Raw genomic sequence first — 15,570 nt, forward strand, 5'->3', positions numbered from 1 at the left:
CTCTGTCTCTGGTGAAGTCTTTCACTGCCCCTGTGCTTCTGGCCTGTACCCCGGTTCTATATGCACCAATCAATAAATATTTTTTAAAAAATGTATATTTTGGTCGTTCTATGTTAGAAGTTAGATCTCTTTAAAAAGGTTGCATTCTATGCTAACACAGTTCATGAAGAGCCAGTAGTAAAAGGACAGTGTTTATACTGAACCCCAGGGAAAAGCAATCTTTCTTGACTATTTACACCTGACCTTTCCCTACCCTCTGAAGTTAATCTACAAGATACCATGAATTTTACTACCAGCTTTCTCTGGAGATCCGGACTACGGCTCTCAGACTCTAATGTGCAATATCAAATCAGCGGGACTATGTTACAAAGCAGGTGCCATCACCAGGTTCCAGACGGAGCCTGAGGCTCTGCTCGGACCGACTCCTAGGTGGAAGTGTGTCCCTCCTGGCCCAGACACTGCCCGGGAGGGACAGCCTGCTCTATATTTAGCCACATCATTTTCCATTTGGTGGACAGGAGACAAAACTGTCATTGTAACCCCGTCTGTGGGCTAGGCATTCTCACTTTCCTTATCTCATTTAATCCGCCTCCAGATCTTGTGAGGGCGGTGGTGAGAGGGGTTGAATGACAGTCACACAAACAGCAAGACAGCACGAGACAGCAGGGTAGTTCAAACCTGGATCCTGAGATGCCCCCTTTAATGAGAATTCTCTTAGCTTCTCGGTTTTGACTTTATTTAGTGTAATTTATCTAAGACTATAGAAACATAAAACCAAATGTAAATGCATGTCTTATTATATTATAGACCTTGAACCAAAAAATGACAAGTACAACTCCAGAAGAAGTTTATAGGTCAAACAGAAGCCATAAAACTAGTAAACATTTAAGTGACGATTAGTTGACTATGATGGCTGATAGGTTTTGCGCACACTTAATTCCCCGGCCATGTGACTGTGGCTCTGAGCGCGTGTCTCGGGGTCTTGAGTCCACTACTGTGCCATGTGGTGACTCACCAGAATTTTCAGTTCAGAACACTTCATTTGTTTAGCACATCGTGATGTCATTTGATCTTCATCTAGCCTGAAGGCATCATGTCCCTATTAAATCAGCCTCTGCTCTCCATCAGCCTTCCCCAGCTGAAGTTGAGTGAAGCGTTGACATACCAGTAAAAACAAGTGCAAACCTAGACACTGAAATAGTTTAAAAGCAGTTCTCCAGATAATTGAGAAATGAATATTAATTAAAATTTTGTTCAGCAATGTGAAAATGTTTAATTCACATGGGAAACTCAACAACAGCCCACCACCACCAATGCCCACCTGTTTCTCTCCAGATACAGTTTAAGGAGCAACAACTTAGTGTTCGGCGGCATCGGTGTTTTGGTTTCTGAGGTGACTGTGTTCTCAGCCTTTTCTCAGTCTTTTCTCACAGCGCGCATTTACGTGCTCCCTTCTTGTTCAACTTCTCATTCAGTCATTAAGAGAAATAAATACGAAAATGTTCATAAAGCCATGCAGAATCTTTGTTTATAAACTGTGACTACCATTGCTTTGGTTTGATAATAATAACTCAGTTTGAGGGCTTACTTCTGTGCCTCCAGCTTGCTAAGCTCTGTCTGAGTCATCTTCTTTGTGACTCCATACAGCTCATGCACTTATAAAAAAAAAATTAAAATAGCACATCAACGTAAATTCCTTATTTTAAAGATTATTTACTCTTAAGTTTTATTTCCTAAAAAATAATTATTATAAAGTGAATAATGTTTCTCTGGAGAGGAAATCATTAAGATTCCTGTTAATGATTATGTCATATACTAGAAATCAAACTGACCAAAATAAATACGAATTTGATTTTAAGGTTGACATGCTACACTGATTCAGAAAGAGATTAGGACACAGAGTCTCCACTTGAGCACTGCTGTTCTTTTGTACATTTTAGATCTGTAACTAATAATAACATGAGATGTTCCCATCTTGCAGAAAATAAAGTTAAAACAATTCCCCCACACCAGTATTATCCTGATATACTGTGATAGTTTTGAGAAATAATATGCAAAGATCTTTGTTTTACCTCTAAAATTTTTTAATTGTCTTTCCATTAAGTTGTTTCTAGTAGGTCTTCTGAGTTTTTCTAGTTTTCTAAGATAAATTCTGGAGCTCTGAAAAATAAGTGATCCTGTAAACTCAGTCTTTTATTGTTTTGCTTTTTTCTAATTGGGTGACGCAAAGAGCTATCAGACGAGAATTGTAGGAGAAACTCAAAAGCCATGTATTGACAAAGATAGTACATTTCAAATTCAATTTCTTTCCCTACTTAATGAAGCACATTTGTTGTCTGTGAACTTTATTTCTAATAGTAAAGCAGGTGTTGAGACCTATTATAACAAGAACACTGGTTCTCAAGTAGTAGCGAAGCCCTGACCACTCTCACCTGACAGGTGAATAAGCTGAGGAGCAGGTAGGTTGGGGTAGGTTGGACTCAGCTGATCTGTAGGGTGTAGGTCACCTCAGCAATAGCCCCACAGTGCTCTTCAGTTTGACTGTGTCGGAAGAACTGCTTGATTTTTGCAGCACCCCTTGTAAAAAAAAAAAAATAGATTTTGAGTATATTTCATCTATGTTTTGTAAATATATTATTTATCATTATTTTTCTTTAAACTGCACTGGCTCAGCCAGGTTCTAGGAGAGCCCTAGTGTACAGGGCCCAGCAGCTGAGATTACCAGTCATCTTTCCAGAGCTGGGAAAGACTCGGGGGTAAGAGGTCAATATTAGCTTAAAGCTATAGGCTTGAGATTGTGTGTATTTTACCCACCTGTCCATTCACTTTCAATCCGTCCCAACCGTCAGGCTAAGTTGAACATGAAGGGAGCTGTTCAACTGTTCCTTTTAAACCAGAAAACCAGAGAGCACTGAGGAAGCGCTGGGCCCAGTAGGACGAACTCCCACCCTCTAGACACAGCAAATGCTCGTCAGGGCTGCCTCTCAGTCGGGGGCCTGAGTGAGCCGGGCTGAGCCCACCAGAACCACGACTCATGCAGGAAGAACTCAATTCTTATCTGTGGCCCCATTTTTCCGACACTTGGAACAGAATTTCTCTCGCGCGTGTCCTGAAACTATGAGCAAGATCACAATACAGATAAATTATCCTCTCATTCAGTAAGTAGCTCCTGAACCATATACATGGCCTAGGAAGGCCAGCAGCTGTGACGTACCAGCACGGCCATGGCCCAAACACAACGGAGGTGAATTTTGCACTCAAAGCTTAAGCAGATGTTACTGGCAGACAAGCAGCTCTGCTCCAACTCCTGCTTCGGAGAATAAAACTGCCATGTATGGCTCCACCGTTTCAGTGAGTGGCTGCCCAAGGAACTGGGGCTTTGTGCTCTGAGGCGGCCGATGGGAAAAGAGCACCGAGACTTGCACACCGGCTTCTCACCTGCCGCGTGTAGAGACGGGCTCCACCCCTTCCTTCACACCCACCACAGGGGTTCGCCCCGGCTGCACCAGCCGCAAGGCCAGAAACGCAACCTAACTTGAAGAGCAGGGTAGGAATTTAGTGTCCAGCTCTCTGCAATCATCCTGGCACTTGCAATGGACTGGAAACATAAAAGTATAAAACATGCATTCTCGCCAAGGAGAAATAAATTACTGCATAATAAAAGAAATGTTCCTCTAGAGAGATATCAAATGTCAGAGAAGGGCATTGGCCCATGATCACAGCTTCCACTGTGGACAAAATCCCCTGGCACAGCACAGGCAGGTCCGTACACTGGAGACCCTTGCCTCCAGGAGCTTGAACAAAGCGCGGACACGCTGTCCGGCAGACACACAGAGAAGGCTCGGCCCCTCGCCAGCCTCGAAGAGTCTTCCTGCTTCTTCCAGTTCGGCCAGGTTGTCGATCGCTCTGTCGCTGTACGTGGGTCCTCAGCTTGAGAATGATGAATAATTGGATATTGGGGAATCTGTAGGCTAATGCACACGGATGCTATGTAGCATCTGACAGTCAGCACGGACTATTTTCACATGCTAATTATTCGCTTTTAAAAAATAACTGCAAAGAGAGTTTTTTGAACCTAAGCTGTTTGAGCTCATCTTCTTTCAACCCTTATCTTTATTTATGTCACACTAAAGACTTCTATCCCTTTGAAATGGTGAAGATAATTTCTGCTCATGTTTTCCTTCATCTTTGTTCCCTAGGGAAGAATAAGCACAGACAAAAAGAAATTTCCAATGTCTGCAAATGGTGTTTACCCTAATAAGCCCAGTTACAGCCAGCAGCCATAATTTATTCCATAAGGTATAATGTACAAACTTGAAAGTGTACAGATATCTTCATTTGCTGGACCTTGAAAGGCACTGACTGTAATGGGCTATAGTCGGACCATGTGGTAGCCCTAGATTAATTGAAATAAGTGAAACGGCATTTGTAGATCAAATAACCTGCTTTTCAGCCTTGCTGGAAATGTCCTTCTTTCATATGCGCACTGCATTTAGTGGGTGTAACACCGGCACCTTCTTCTTTGCTCGTAATGATTTAGAAAGCGCTGAGAACACAGCCCAGGACTGGTCACGCGCCCTTGAAGTCGCTCCTTGCTTGACTTCTGCTGCTTAAAGTAAATCATATTTAAATTCCAGTTTAATTAAAGTATGTTTGCTGATGTTATGAGTGGTTTGCTTTAGGCTCATCAATATCTTAAGAAACTGGGAAAGAATTGGAAAGACCTTCTATATAATTCTTACGGCCTTTACTCAAGGAAACAGGCAGCAGTGTTCACATTTGAGTTCAAATAGGAATAGGCACAAGGCTTAACCTGAATTGTTAGGCTATGCCATCGGCTGTGATCATGGAGCCATGGATGTTGTTTTCCAAACTACCAGGGAAATCCTCTATTTCATTAAAGCCAAGGGTGCCCCCTTCACATTGAGACCCGGCTCCCACTCAGGTCAACTTCATGTAACAAGTGAGGCCTGGGAAGTGCTATGTGGTTTTCTTTGTTGATCCATAGTAAAGAACCAAAACTAAAAGGTATTAGCACTTTCTTCTTGAATCCATCTCAGTGGTATAGAAAAAGGTGTCCTAGCAAACTATTTGGGGGCTTCAGATAGCCCCAGGTGACCTAGTATGGGGCAAAGGCAAAAAATCCCAACTTTGTTCATAATAGTAGAATAACACAGGGCAAGACTGTTCACTCTGTGTCTAGGTTGTGTTTGTTTTGTTTTTATGTTTTTAATAATTTATTGTGACATGAACTGGAGTCAAATTATAATATAAATGATATAGTGTGTTCTTTTTAAATAGAAAGATTCCTATGACATGCCTGTTGTGTTCTAATCTTACGTAGTTTATCTTTTTCTGACATGTTCATTTTGATTTTCTCTCCTTTTCTTAGCAGCTTTATTGGGATATAACTCACGCCATAAACTTCATCCATTTAAAGCCCACTGTTGAGTGGTTTTCAGCGTGCTCACCAAGCTGTACATCATGCCTACTCTCCACTTTTAGAACATTCCAGTAGTCTTGAAGGCAATCCCATAACTGCTAGCAGTCATTCCCTGCCACCACTCTCCTCTGCTCTATCTGCTGGGCAGAAATCCTCCTAGCATCCCTCAAGGACTCCTAAGCCTCATTTCCCCCATCATACAACATAGACAACAGCATCCACCACAAAAACCCATGGTGGCTCCTCTTGGGAAGATAAGGCGATGGTGTGGGTCAGGTGCCGGGCCCACTCAGGGAAGGTAATCAGCACCTGCTGAGTGATGGACGCGCTCATACATCTCTAGCGTTTATAATGGCCTTGCAAGCTAGGCATTTCCCTTACTTGATATGGGATAAAAAGCATCATAGAGAAGTAAGGAAATCAGCCGAAAGGTAATATGGAAACAGGCTTTGGAAAGGCAGGGAGTAGGGGGTCGTCCATGCCTGGTTTCTTACCTAAACTATTGGACTATGCGTGAGGGGACCTTGGGCAGGCTGACGCAGCTGAGTGCAGCCAGCTCTGCGACCTTGACCGTGTGTCCCCACCTCTTCATTTCAGTTCTCTCATTTATAAGGCTACTTAATGTCTTAAGCGTTGTAGGAATCAAGTGACTTATAACTTCTAAATTTCTCATCCATATTAGCCATTATTCTCCTCTCAGTGCTATGACCAAAGTGTCTCACCCCGTCGGACTCTCCATGACACTCAGCGTTTGATTTTAAATTATGTCCCTCGACCAATTCAGAAAATGTATGATGCCGTTGGTATGTCTTGTCTTTGAGAGAAATTGACCTTTTTAAAATTAGGGTTTGGCGAACATTTTGTTAAAGGCCAAATAGTACATACTCTAAGTTTCTCTGTCACAACCTTTCAACTCTGGATGAAAGCCGTCTTGGATGATATTTAAGCAAATGGGTGTGTACCTGTGTTCCAATAAGATTTTATTTCTGGAGACCAGATTAACACTTCAAATCATCTTCAGCATAACAAAATATTATTTGTTTGCAACTACTTTGTAATGTAAAAATCACACTTGGCACAAGGGCCAGCTATAAACAGGCAGTGAGTAGGTTGTCATTTGCCAACCCTGTTTTAAATAATGCAATGCTTCTTTACAGCTGATGAGTCCAGCAGAGACCTCATTACGGGAGAGCAATATGAAGGCAGGAAATGGAGAGCCAGATTTCCCATCTGTAAAATGTAGACAGAATTATCTATCAACTGAATTATCTATCAGCCGGCTAACCCACTTCATAACTGTTACTCATTCCCTTGCCTGATATTCATATTATCCCATATTCATGCAATCCTTTGAGCTTAGTCTTTGATCTATAAAAATGAAGTAGTGACAGCTCTCCCACCTACATCTATCTCCTCCCAGGGAAGGGAGTTTAATCATTATCATATTGCATTTTTACTTTTGTGCTAGATATTTGAATCATTTTAGCTCTTATCCACTTCCTTTCCCACTTTCCAGATTAAGCAATGGAGGCTCAGCAAGGTAAACAACCTGGCAAAGGTTACAATACCAACACCTAGCCCAAGTGTCGGACCCAAACTCCCCAAGCCCTTCTGGCCTCTTTACTAGCCTACAAAATCCGTGACAGTAGAGACCTTGTCGGACTCATTCCAGGCCACATCCCCAGTGCTGAGACTCATGTCTGGTACCTCAGAGACACTGGATAAGTGGAAGAATAGGTGGAAGGAAGGCAGGTGGGCGGGATGGATGGATGGATGGATGGATGGAAGGACTGAAGGAAGGATGGAAGGATGTTGGACGGATGGGTGGGTGGGTGGATGGATGGATGGATGAAATTTTCCATTGTGCCAGTGGTTTTTGAACTTAGGTCAAGGGTGGCTTTGAGAGACCTCTCCAAGAACTGAAGCATCTCTTCAGATACATCAAATCTCAAAACTGAGAAACCTTTTGTTAGTTTTTGGGCAGACTCTTCAAAGAAGATACTGTTCACGTTTTCTAAATACCATCGATCCAATTCCTCTTTCTAAGCATGGAAACAGGACTTGGTTTGCTGCTTTCTCTTTCCTGAAATGATGACATTCAGGGCATTCATTCATCAAAGCCTAAAATGTCTTCTCTAGAGTCACTCAAACCTTTCAAATTCTAGCTTACCTAAAAGTCTTTCTGTAAATCACTTTCTCAAAAATTAGAGCTTAAAAATAACTTTTATTGTGTCCATATTGCTTCAACACGAAAAACAAGATGCCACAGCCTATTACACCTGTTTTCAGAAACACCTGTGAAGAGGACATCGCCAAGGCCACGGAAAGCTGCATCCAGGGCCTCACCCACGACCAGCCGCTGCCGCTGCTGCTTCTGCGTTGGGCTATTTCCTCACACCTTTTCTTCCTACCTCGCCATCTCCTGTTAAGTCAACGAGCCAGTTTATCACTCTTCACACATTGTTCAAATCAGATTCTGATTCGGAGTCTTTTTCCTATAAAGCATTGTTGGTGATATGCCCTTGTAATTTCCACCAGGACCTGAGGTCACAACTCCCTCCAGGTGAACAGTACGATTTAAGGCATTTTATTGTCACAGAACGCTGTGGAAACAGATCTGTTGCTTGCGGAGACTCAAAAGCATTAAGGTAACTGCACGCAATTATGCCCTGCCCCGGAGGTGACCTCATGGCGTGGCAGACCTCTCCTGACCCGCCCGCTGCTCCCCTCGGCAGTGTGCTTCGACGATCTGCCTGTTCTGCTCCCTGCTCTGTCTCTGGTGAATCCTCTCACTCTCCCCATCTCTGGCCTGTACCCCAGTTCTGTATGAAAAAAAAAAAAGTGTTCACCGCTCCTGCCTGTTGAGGCCTGGCTCCACCCTCCCAGACTGGCCAGCATCTCTCCCAGGGTCAGTACATTTCCATGTCAGCTTGAACAGCACACCTGGGTGTTTTCTGGTTTGCTCACTGTGGTATTCCTTGAACAATCCATGTGTAAGTTCTAAGTAATGATAATTATTGAAATAGTTGTTTGAAATAATTGCTAAGAGAAAAAGGTGAGCTGTGTTTATATTTATGTATCAATGAAGTCAGACACAAAGCAGGGAAACTACTTGATCAGGCAGAATCTGGAGCCCAAGGAGGAGAGACAGTGGACCCAGTAGACCCCTGTGGCTTTCTGTGATGGCCAGACACCTGGCTTTTGTTCGCAGCCTCGCTTCACAGCATTAGCAAGGACTTGCTTCTTCCAGGACATTGACTGTAAGTGAGGGTTGCGTCTCAGGTCCCAGATGGCCTCATTAAGGACCCAATACTGGACCTGGACAAGAAGCTGAGCCCACGGGGGTGTGCTGAGGCCACCAGGGGGCGCTGAGGTGACAAGGCGGCCTTGCTGAGTCTGAGCCCTACAGGGCAACCAAAGGAGCCTGTGGCGAAGTGGCCGGAGCTGTCCCTGGCCTTCCTGACAGGTGGACATGCACACGCCTGCACACACACACAGAGAAAGCTCTGGAGCTGCCCTCAGGTGGAGTTCACCTGCCCAGACCGGGCAGGCACCGCGCTTTTGCCAGACTAACAAGGAAACATGCATGTCTCGTCACATTGCAGGCCCAAGTGACTGAGGGGTGCACTATGAAGAATTCTCCGTGGCACTTCCTGCCTCGCCTTAAGAGCCAGGCGACACTACTTCCAACCTGTGACGTCTCCAACTTTTATTTTTCACTCCGTGAGATGTCTCCTTTGATTTTTCTAAATCCGCTTGTCCCAGGGACCAGGCATTTTAGAGCCAGGTGGTCACTTTGCTCCATGTCCCTCTTCTTGACGTCCAACCTTTATGCCATCATCCCCACATGGACATAGCTCTGAATCAGGCCCCATTTTCTTGACAAAGTGCCGGATACCGAGTGGTCGCCATCATCTAGCATCCCATTCTTCTGCATAAACCGGCCAGGTTGCCCAACACCCATGTCCTCTGCAGGCGCGGCCCACCACACCCCCCTCGGCCTCAATTCTAGTCAGGGGTCTAGTTTTTGTTATTGGTTTGTTTGCTGCCATTTCATAGCACATTGCAATGAAGAATAACAGGAAGGGATTGAGGCTGTGAGCAAATGACTCACACTATTGTGTTGGGCCCATTAATGTGTTAATAGACAAATCTGCTACCTGCTGAAAAGTACATCAGGAAGCTACTATGTGCTGGGCCCTGGGGGCTAGAGCCCTGCCTGGTAGGGAAGTTATGTCTTAAGCTTTTCTTGGAAAATGCAGTATGAATGTCAATCAGATACTTAACGTCAATTCTCCCACAACAGAGCAGAAACAAAAACTCCTTAGCCAGGAGGAAGCAGGGGACTGGCTATTTCTGTCCAGCCTAATCCACTGCCCCTTGCTTTTGCTGATGCTCCTCTGTGCCCGAAGCTTTAAGCCACTACCTGGAAGCACCATTCACTCATGCCTGCATCCAGTGAGAATCTTGGTGCGCAACAAATTTGTAAATGCTTCTCCACTCGTAAGGGAGGTCCGGTGGAAACCTAGTCCAAGTCTTGCAAAAATGTTAGGGATGGTAAACCAGCACCCCCGTGATGAGAAAGACCATGACACCGTCCTCAGCTGAGTGAGAAGAAGAGCTGAGGGCCTCCCTGGTGGAGCAGGGGTTAAAGTCTCGGCTCTCAAGTTATCACCTGCCACTGCAGCACGAGTTCAATGCCGGGCCAGGGAGCTGACCTGCACGGCACAGCAGACCTCTCCTGTCTCGCCCGCTGCTCCCCTCAGCAGTGGATTTCAGTGGATCCACCTGTTCTGCTCCCCACTCTGTCTGGTGAACCCGCTCACCCCCTGCACCTCTGGTCTGCACCCTAGTTCTTGTGTGCATAAATAAAAATAAAATAAAGACAAAGTGTTGAAAATCAGTAGTAAAGGCCATGGCCAGGACTTTGCCTGAATCTTTTGGCTGCCCTGTAGTTGATGCTTGAGGGTCCCGGAGTACACAGAAGCTTCGTGGTGCTCACTGAGTGTCAGCAGGGGTAGCCTGCGATCTGCCCCTCTTGCTGTGCCTGTCACTGGCTCCTGCGTGATTCTGCCAGCTGTCCTTGTTCCTCTCTGGGATCCTCTAAGCGCTAACGCCTGCCCTTTCAACTTGTTTTGGGACAGCATGTCCATCGGCACATGGCCACCACCCCGCTCCCCGTCGTAGGGCCCTGCTCCTCCAGCTACTCCATCACGCACCGTGACCCAGGGCAGGTGGCACCCGGCGGTGTGCTGGGTGGCCTTCCCAACACACAGCCACTCCTGTCAAGTTATTTGTCGGGAATGGCTGCTCTGAGCGCCAGCTCCAGCATGTGGCCGTGAGCATCTCCAGTGCCGTGGTTGCAGCCGCTTCTCTGTGCGCTACTTGGCAGTACTTGCAGGAATCAGACTTGCCACCCTGTGCCAGTTCTGCATAGACAGTTTGGCCGCACCTGCTACCAAACATTTTCTTTGCATTGCTGCGGCAATCAGAGGTTTATCAACCTCCCAGGTGGGCTTGGATTAAGGGCAACAATGTCCCACGTAACCTGTGGACGCCCAGGAAGGCAAACTGTAGTCTGGAGTTTGTTTTTGGTTAAGTTCTCAGATAGGAAATCATGATTTATTGAGTTGTTGGAAAATTCATGACCTATTTTTTTTTTTTCAGGCACAAATGCGTCATGTCGTTGCCAACAGCGCAGTAGTTTACTTTGCAATGCGATCATTTTTATCGTGTTCGTGTTTTCAACACTGTCTCAGGTCCAGGCTCAACACCTGTGCGCAGGTCTGAACCACACACCCCCAACCCCAGGCACGTCCACCGCTGTCCCCTCGGCCCCTCACACTGGCTCTCCCCACCACGCCCTCCCTGTCTGCTAGTCTCTGTCCTGCTCTCCCATTTCTGGGGCTTGCTTTAGTTGATTTTTTTCTGATCCTTTGTTTTGTTTTTTATATTCCACATATAAATGAAATCATCTGGTATTCGTCTTTCTCCTTCTGACTTATTTTCCTCAGCATTATCCCATCCAGTTCCATCCATGTTGTTGCAAATAGTAAGATTTCATCTCTTTTTTTCTTCTATGGCTGAGGAATATTCTGCTGTGTGTCTCCATCTCACCTCAGCTCACTCACACAACTTGGCACTTAGGTTGTTGGCATGACTTGGCTGCTGTACACAGAGCTTCAGTGAACACAGGAGCACGTGTGTTCCTTGTAATGAGTGTTTTTCCATCCCTCAGATAGATACCTATGAGTGGGGTTGCTGGATCGTGTGGAAGATCTATTTTTAACATTTCGAGAAACTGCCATGCTAGCCCGCATTCCCACCAACCATGTCTGAGGGTTCCTTTCGTGGCACACCCTTGCCAATATTTGTGGCTTCGATCTTTGTGGCACCTGTGGTTCCTTCTCTGACTCTTAATGTTTCAGGTGTTATATCCAAATATTTGATTCATTTTGAATGAATTTATGTGTAAGGCATGAGATGGTGATTTAGTTTCATTCTTTTGCATGTGGACTGCCTACTTTTCCCAACACCATTTGTTGAAGAGACTTTCTCCACTGCTCACTGTAGGCCCCTTAGCTGTAAGTTAACATCTGTATAAGGATGGGTTTATTCTGGGTTCTCTATTCTGTTCCACTGACCCATGTGTCCAATTTTGTTCCAGTACCATACTGTTTAGATGACTATTGACAGGTAACAGAGTTTGAAGTCTGGGAGAATACTACCTCATTTTTTTTTTTTATCAGAAATGCTTGGGTAACAGGTGTTTGTGTGTGTGTGTGTTTCCATACAAATGTCAGTAAGGTTTGCTCAATTTTGATAAAGATTGCATTAAATTTCTTGATCACTTTGGGGAAGATGGCTGTTTCAACAATGTGACTTCTTCCAGTTCATGAACATGGGATATCTTTCCATTTGTTTTTGTGTCTTCTATTTGTTTTTATAATGTTTTATGGTTTTTATAGTATAGGTTTTTCACCTTCCTTTGTTAAGTTTATTTGTATGTTTTTAATTCTTCTTTATTCAATTGCAAACGGCATTGTTTTCTTCATTTCTTTCTCTTCTATTTGTTGTTTGCTTATAGGAATGAAACAGACAGTAGCCTGCCACTATTGCACTAACTTATTGTTTCCAGAAGTTTTATGATGGAGTCTTTAGGATCTTCTATGAATGTTATCAAGCCACCTGCATGTAGTGATAGTTTTCTCTTCCAACTTGGACTTCCTTTCTTTTGCCTAATTTCTCTAGCCAGGACTTCTGATACATAATGAATAATAATGATGAGGATGGACGCCATTGGCTTGTACCTCAATTTTAGAGCAAAAGCTCTAGATTTTTTGCCATTGAGTATGATGTTAACTGTGGGTCTTTCCTATATGACCTTTATTATGTTGAGGCATGTTCCTTCTACCCCCATTTTATTAGGAATTTGAATCACTAATGAATGTTGGATCTTATCAAATGTTTTCTCTGTTTCTATAACTATGATCATGTAATTTTTATCTTTCCTTTTTTTGAGATGATAAATTATATTAATTGATTTTAAGTGTTGATTTGCATGGCTCAACATTTGATTGCATCCAGACCCCACTTGGTTGTGACATAGAGTCCTTTTGATGTACTTTTAAATTCAGTATGCTAAGACTGTGTTGAGGAGTTTTACATCTATGTTCACCAGGGCTTTTAGTCTATGGTTTTCTTTTTGCAATATGTTTTTCTGCTTTTGGTATCAGAGCTATAATGTTGGCCTCATACAGAGTATTTGGAAGCATCCCTCTTCTCAGTTTTTTGGATGAGTTTGAGAAGGGTAGGTGTTGGTCATTTGTGAAATCATTTGGTCCTGGATTTTGTTTTTGGGAAACTTTTGATTACCATTTCAATTGCATTGCTTGTAATTGGCCTGTTCAAATTTTCAATTTCTCCCTGATCCATTCGAAATTGTATGGTTCTGAGAATATGTTAATTTCTTCCAGATTATCCACTTTGTTGGTGTAGATATTCTTGCCAGGCAAATTCGGAGGAGATAGAATTCTTCAACTGTTTTTTTTTTTTAAAACTCCTTAGCACAAATTTAACTTTGAGTGTTAGCCTAGCTGGGAAGGGGCCCTGGGTTGGAGATCTTTTCCTTTTAGCAGTTCAAATATAGTATGCCATTCCCTTCTGACATGTATGCTGAAAAATATGCTGATAGTCTCATGGGGGTTTTTTTATGTGTGACTCTCTTTTTCTAAGCTACTTTTAGGATTCTTTACCTTTAGTTTTTGCCTTATTATGATGCATCTTGGTGTGCATCTGTTTGAGTTTCTTTTGTTTGAAACTCTGCGTTTCCCTGATAAGGATATCTGGTTATCCCCTACAACCCGGAGGAGTTCTCAGCTAGTATTTCTTCGTCTAAGATGTCTGCCCCTTCCTCTTCTCCTTCTGGAACCTGTGATGCAAATGTTGTTGCTTTTGATACTGCCTCAAAAGTTCCAGCCTGTAGTCCTTTCATTTAATTTCTTGCTTCTGCTCTTTTTGAATGCTCGCCACTGCCCAACTCCATCTCTCTGAGGGACTTAAAAACACAACCATTGCATAATTGATCTCAGTGATTATTTTTAGAGCATTTTCATTTTCCTTATCTTTGTTGTGTTTTGCCCCTTGTCCACCAGCACTCCCCTAATTGCAGGTAAGCCCTATCCAGACTGTTGCTCTGAAGTCTTCCCCCAGTAGCTGGGTTGGTTCTCTTGAGCCAACCCGGGGTTTACCTTGACCACCAATTAGAGGGGATTCCTCTGCCTTCCCCTTCTGCTTGTGCTCTGTGCTTCCTCCCAGGCTCGAGGTCAGACAGCTTCCCTTCCTGGTCCTGTCTAATGGTCTCACATTAGACCTGGAGGCCATAAGGAACTGACCTAGCATATTGACCTTAGATGCTCTGCTTTCGGCCATCACATTGGTTGAAACCCCATCACCACCCAGGGTAACTGGAAGTCAAGATCCAGTAGGGGTGGTGACCAAGAACCCAGCCCTCTTGGTGGCTGGCAAGGCTTAAGCTCTCTCCTCAGTGCAGCTACAACCCTGTTCGTGTAAGGCCAGACTCGCAGCTCGCCCTGGGCCTGGCTCCGGCTTAGTCACAACCTAGCCTCGCCGTTAGACCTGAGTCTGCTGCCTGCAGGGCTACGGGGTAACACCTCAGCACCGTCAGCTAGGAAAGGTGGGCTCAGGGCTCGTGGCTCTGGGCTCGGGGTCCTTCCTTCCTGCCCAGAGGTGCCCTCTCAGCACCTCACTGGGGCAGGGGCTGGCACTCACTGGTTGGTGTCCACTGACACCCACACCACGTAAAATGCAGCTGCTGTGCTTGCGGCAGCGTGTCCCTCGGCCCAGGGGAGTGTGACAGCCACCATGCACTCGGCACCTGCCCCAACAGGTGCATCTGCAGTGCTCAACACTCACGCTTAGTATTTCTGACCGACTGAGGGGCTAATGCCCACCTTGATTCTCACATGGGTTGGAAGCCCTATCCCGTACACAGACTTGCTCACATGTACTGCTTGGCTATCCCATATTTCCTCATATATGACGGTTCCGTGTCCGAGCTTCCCTTCGTACACTTTTATAAGAATGACTCCCTCGGTAACCTGTACCTCATTTTAGCCAGACAGCATAGATAGCCAAGCAGTTTAAAAGCACTTGGCAAATTAAAAATCTATCACGTCCTGAACATGCATCACTTACTTTTCATGTAGCAACAGCAACTGGAGATCAAAGAGCAGATTTGTGCGGGAATCAAGATCTCAGTTTTGTTTAACAGCACGAGGATGTATAAAGTAGCCTGACAGCGCTTGGGGTTCAAAGAGCTTAAGTTTTGCATTTAAGCACTGTTTTTGCTTAGTAATTTTATGTTTTATTTCATGAATTCACTAACAAACATTTTCCAATGTATCCCAAAAGTAATTTACAAAGTCACACAGTATCCAATAATAGTTTTGAGTGTAATTCTCATTCAGAGAAAAATCAATCTCCACTGTACAATCAAAAAACTGCACTCTAACTTAGCCACCGTCAATGCATTCAACTGCTGGTGGAAGAACAAGGAGAACAATTGCCTAGTAACTGCAGGAGGATGAGGTGGGCTTACCTCAGGA

The sequence above is a fragment of the Condylura cristata genome, unplaced genomic scaffold, assembly GCF_000260355.1.
Source record: "Condylura cristata isolate star-nosed mole 26May11 unplaced genomic scaffold, ConCri1.0 scaffold00026, whole genome shotgun sequence".
NCBI lineage: Eukaryota > Metazoa > Chordata > Mammalia > Eulipotyphla > Talpidae > Condylura > Condylura cristata.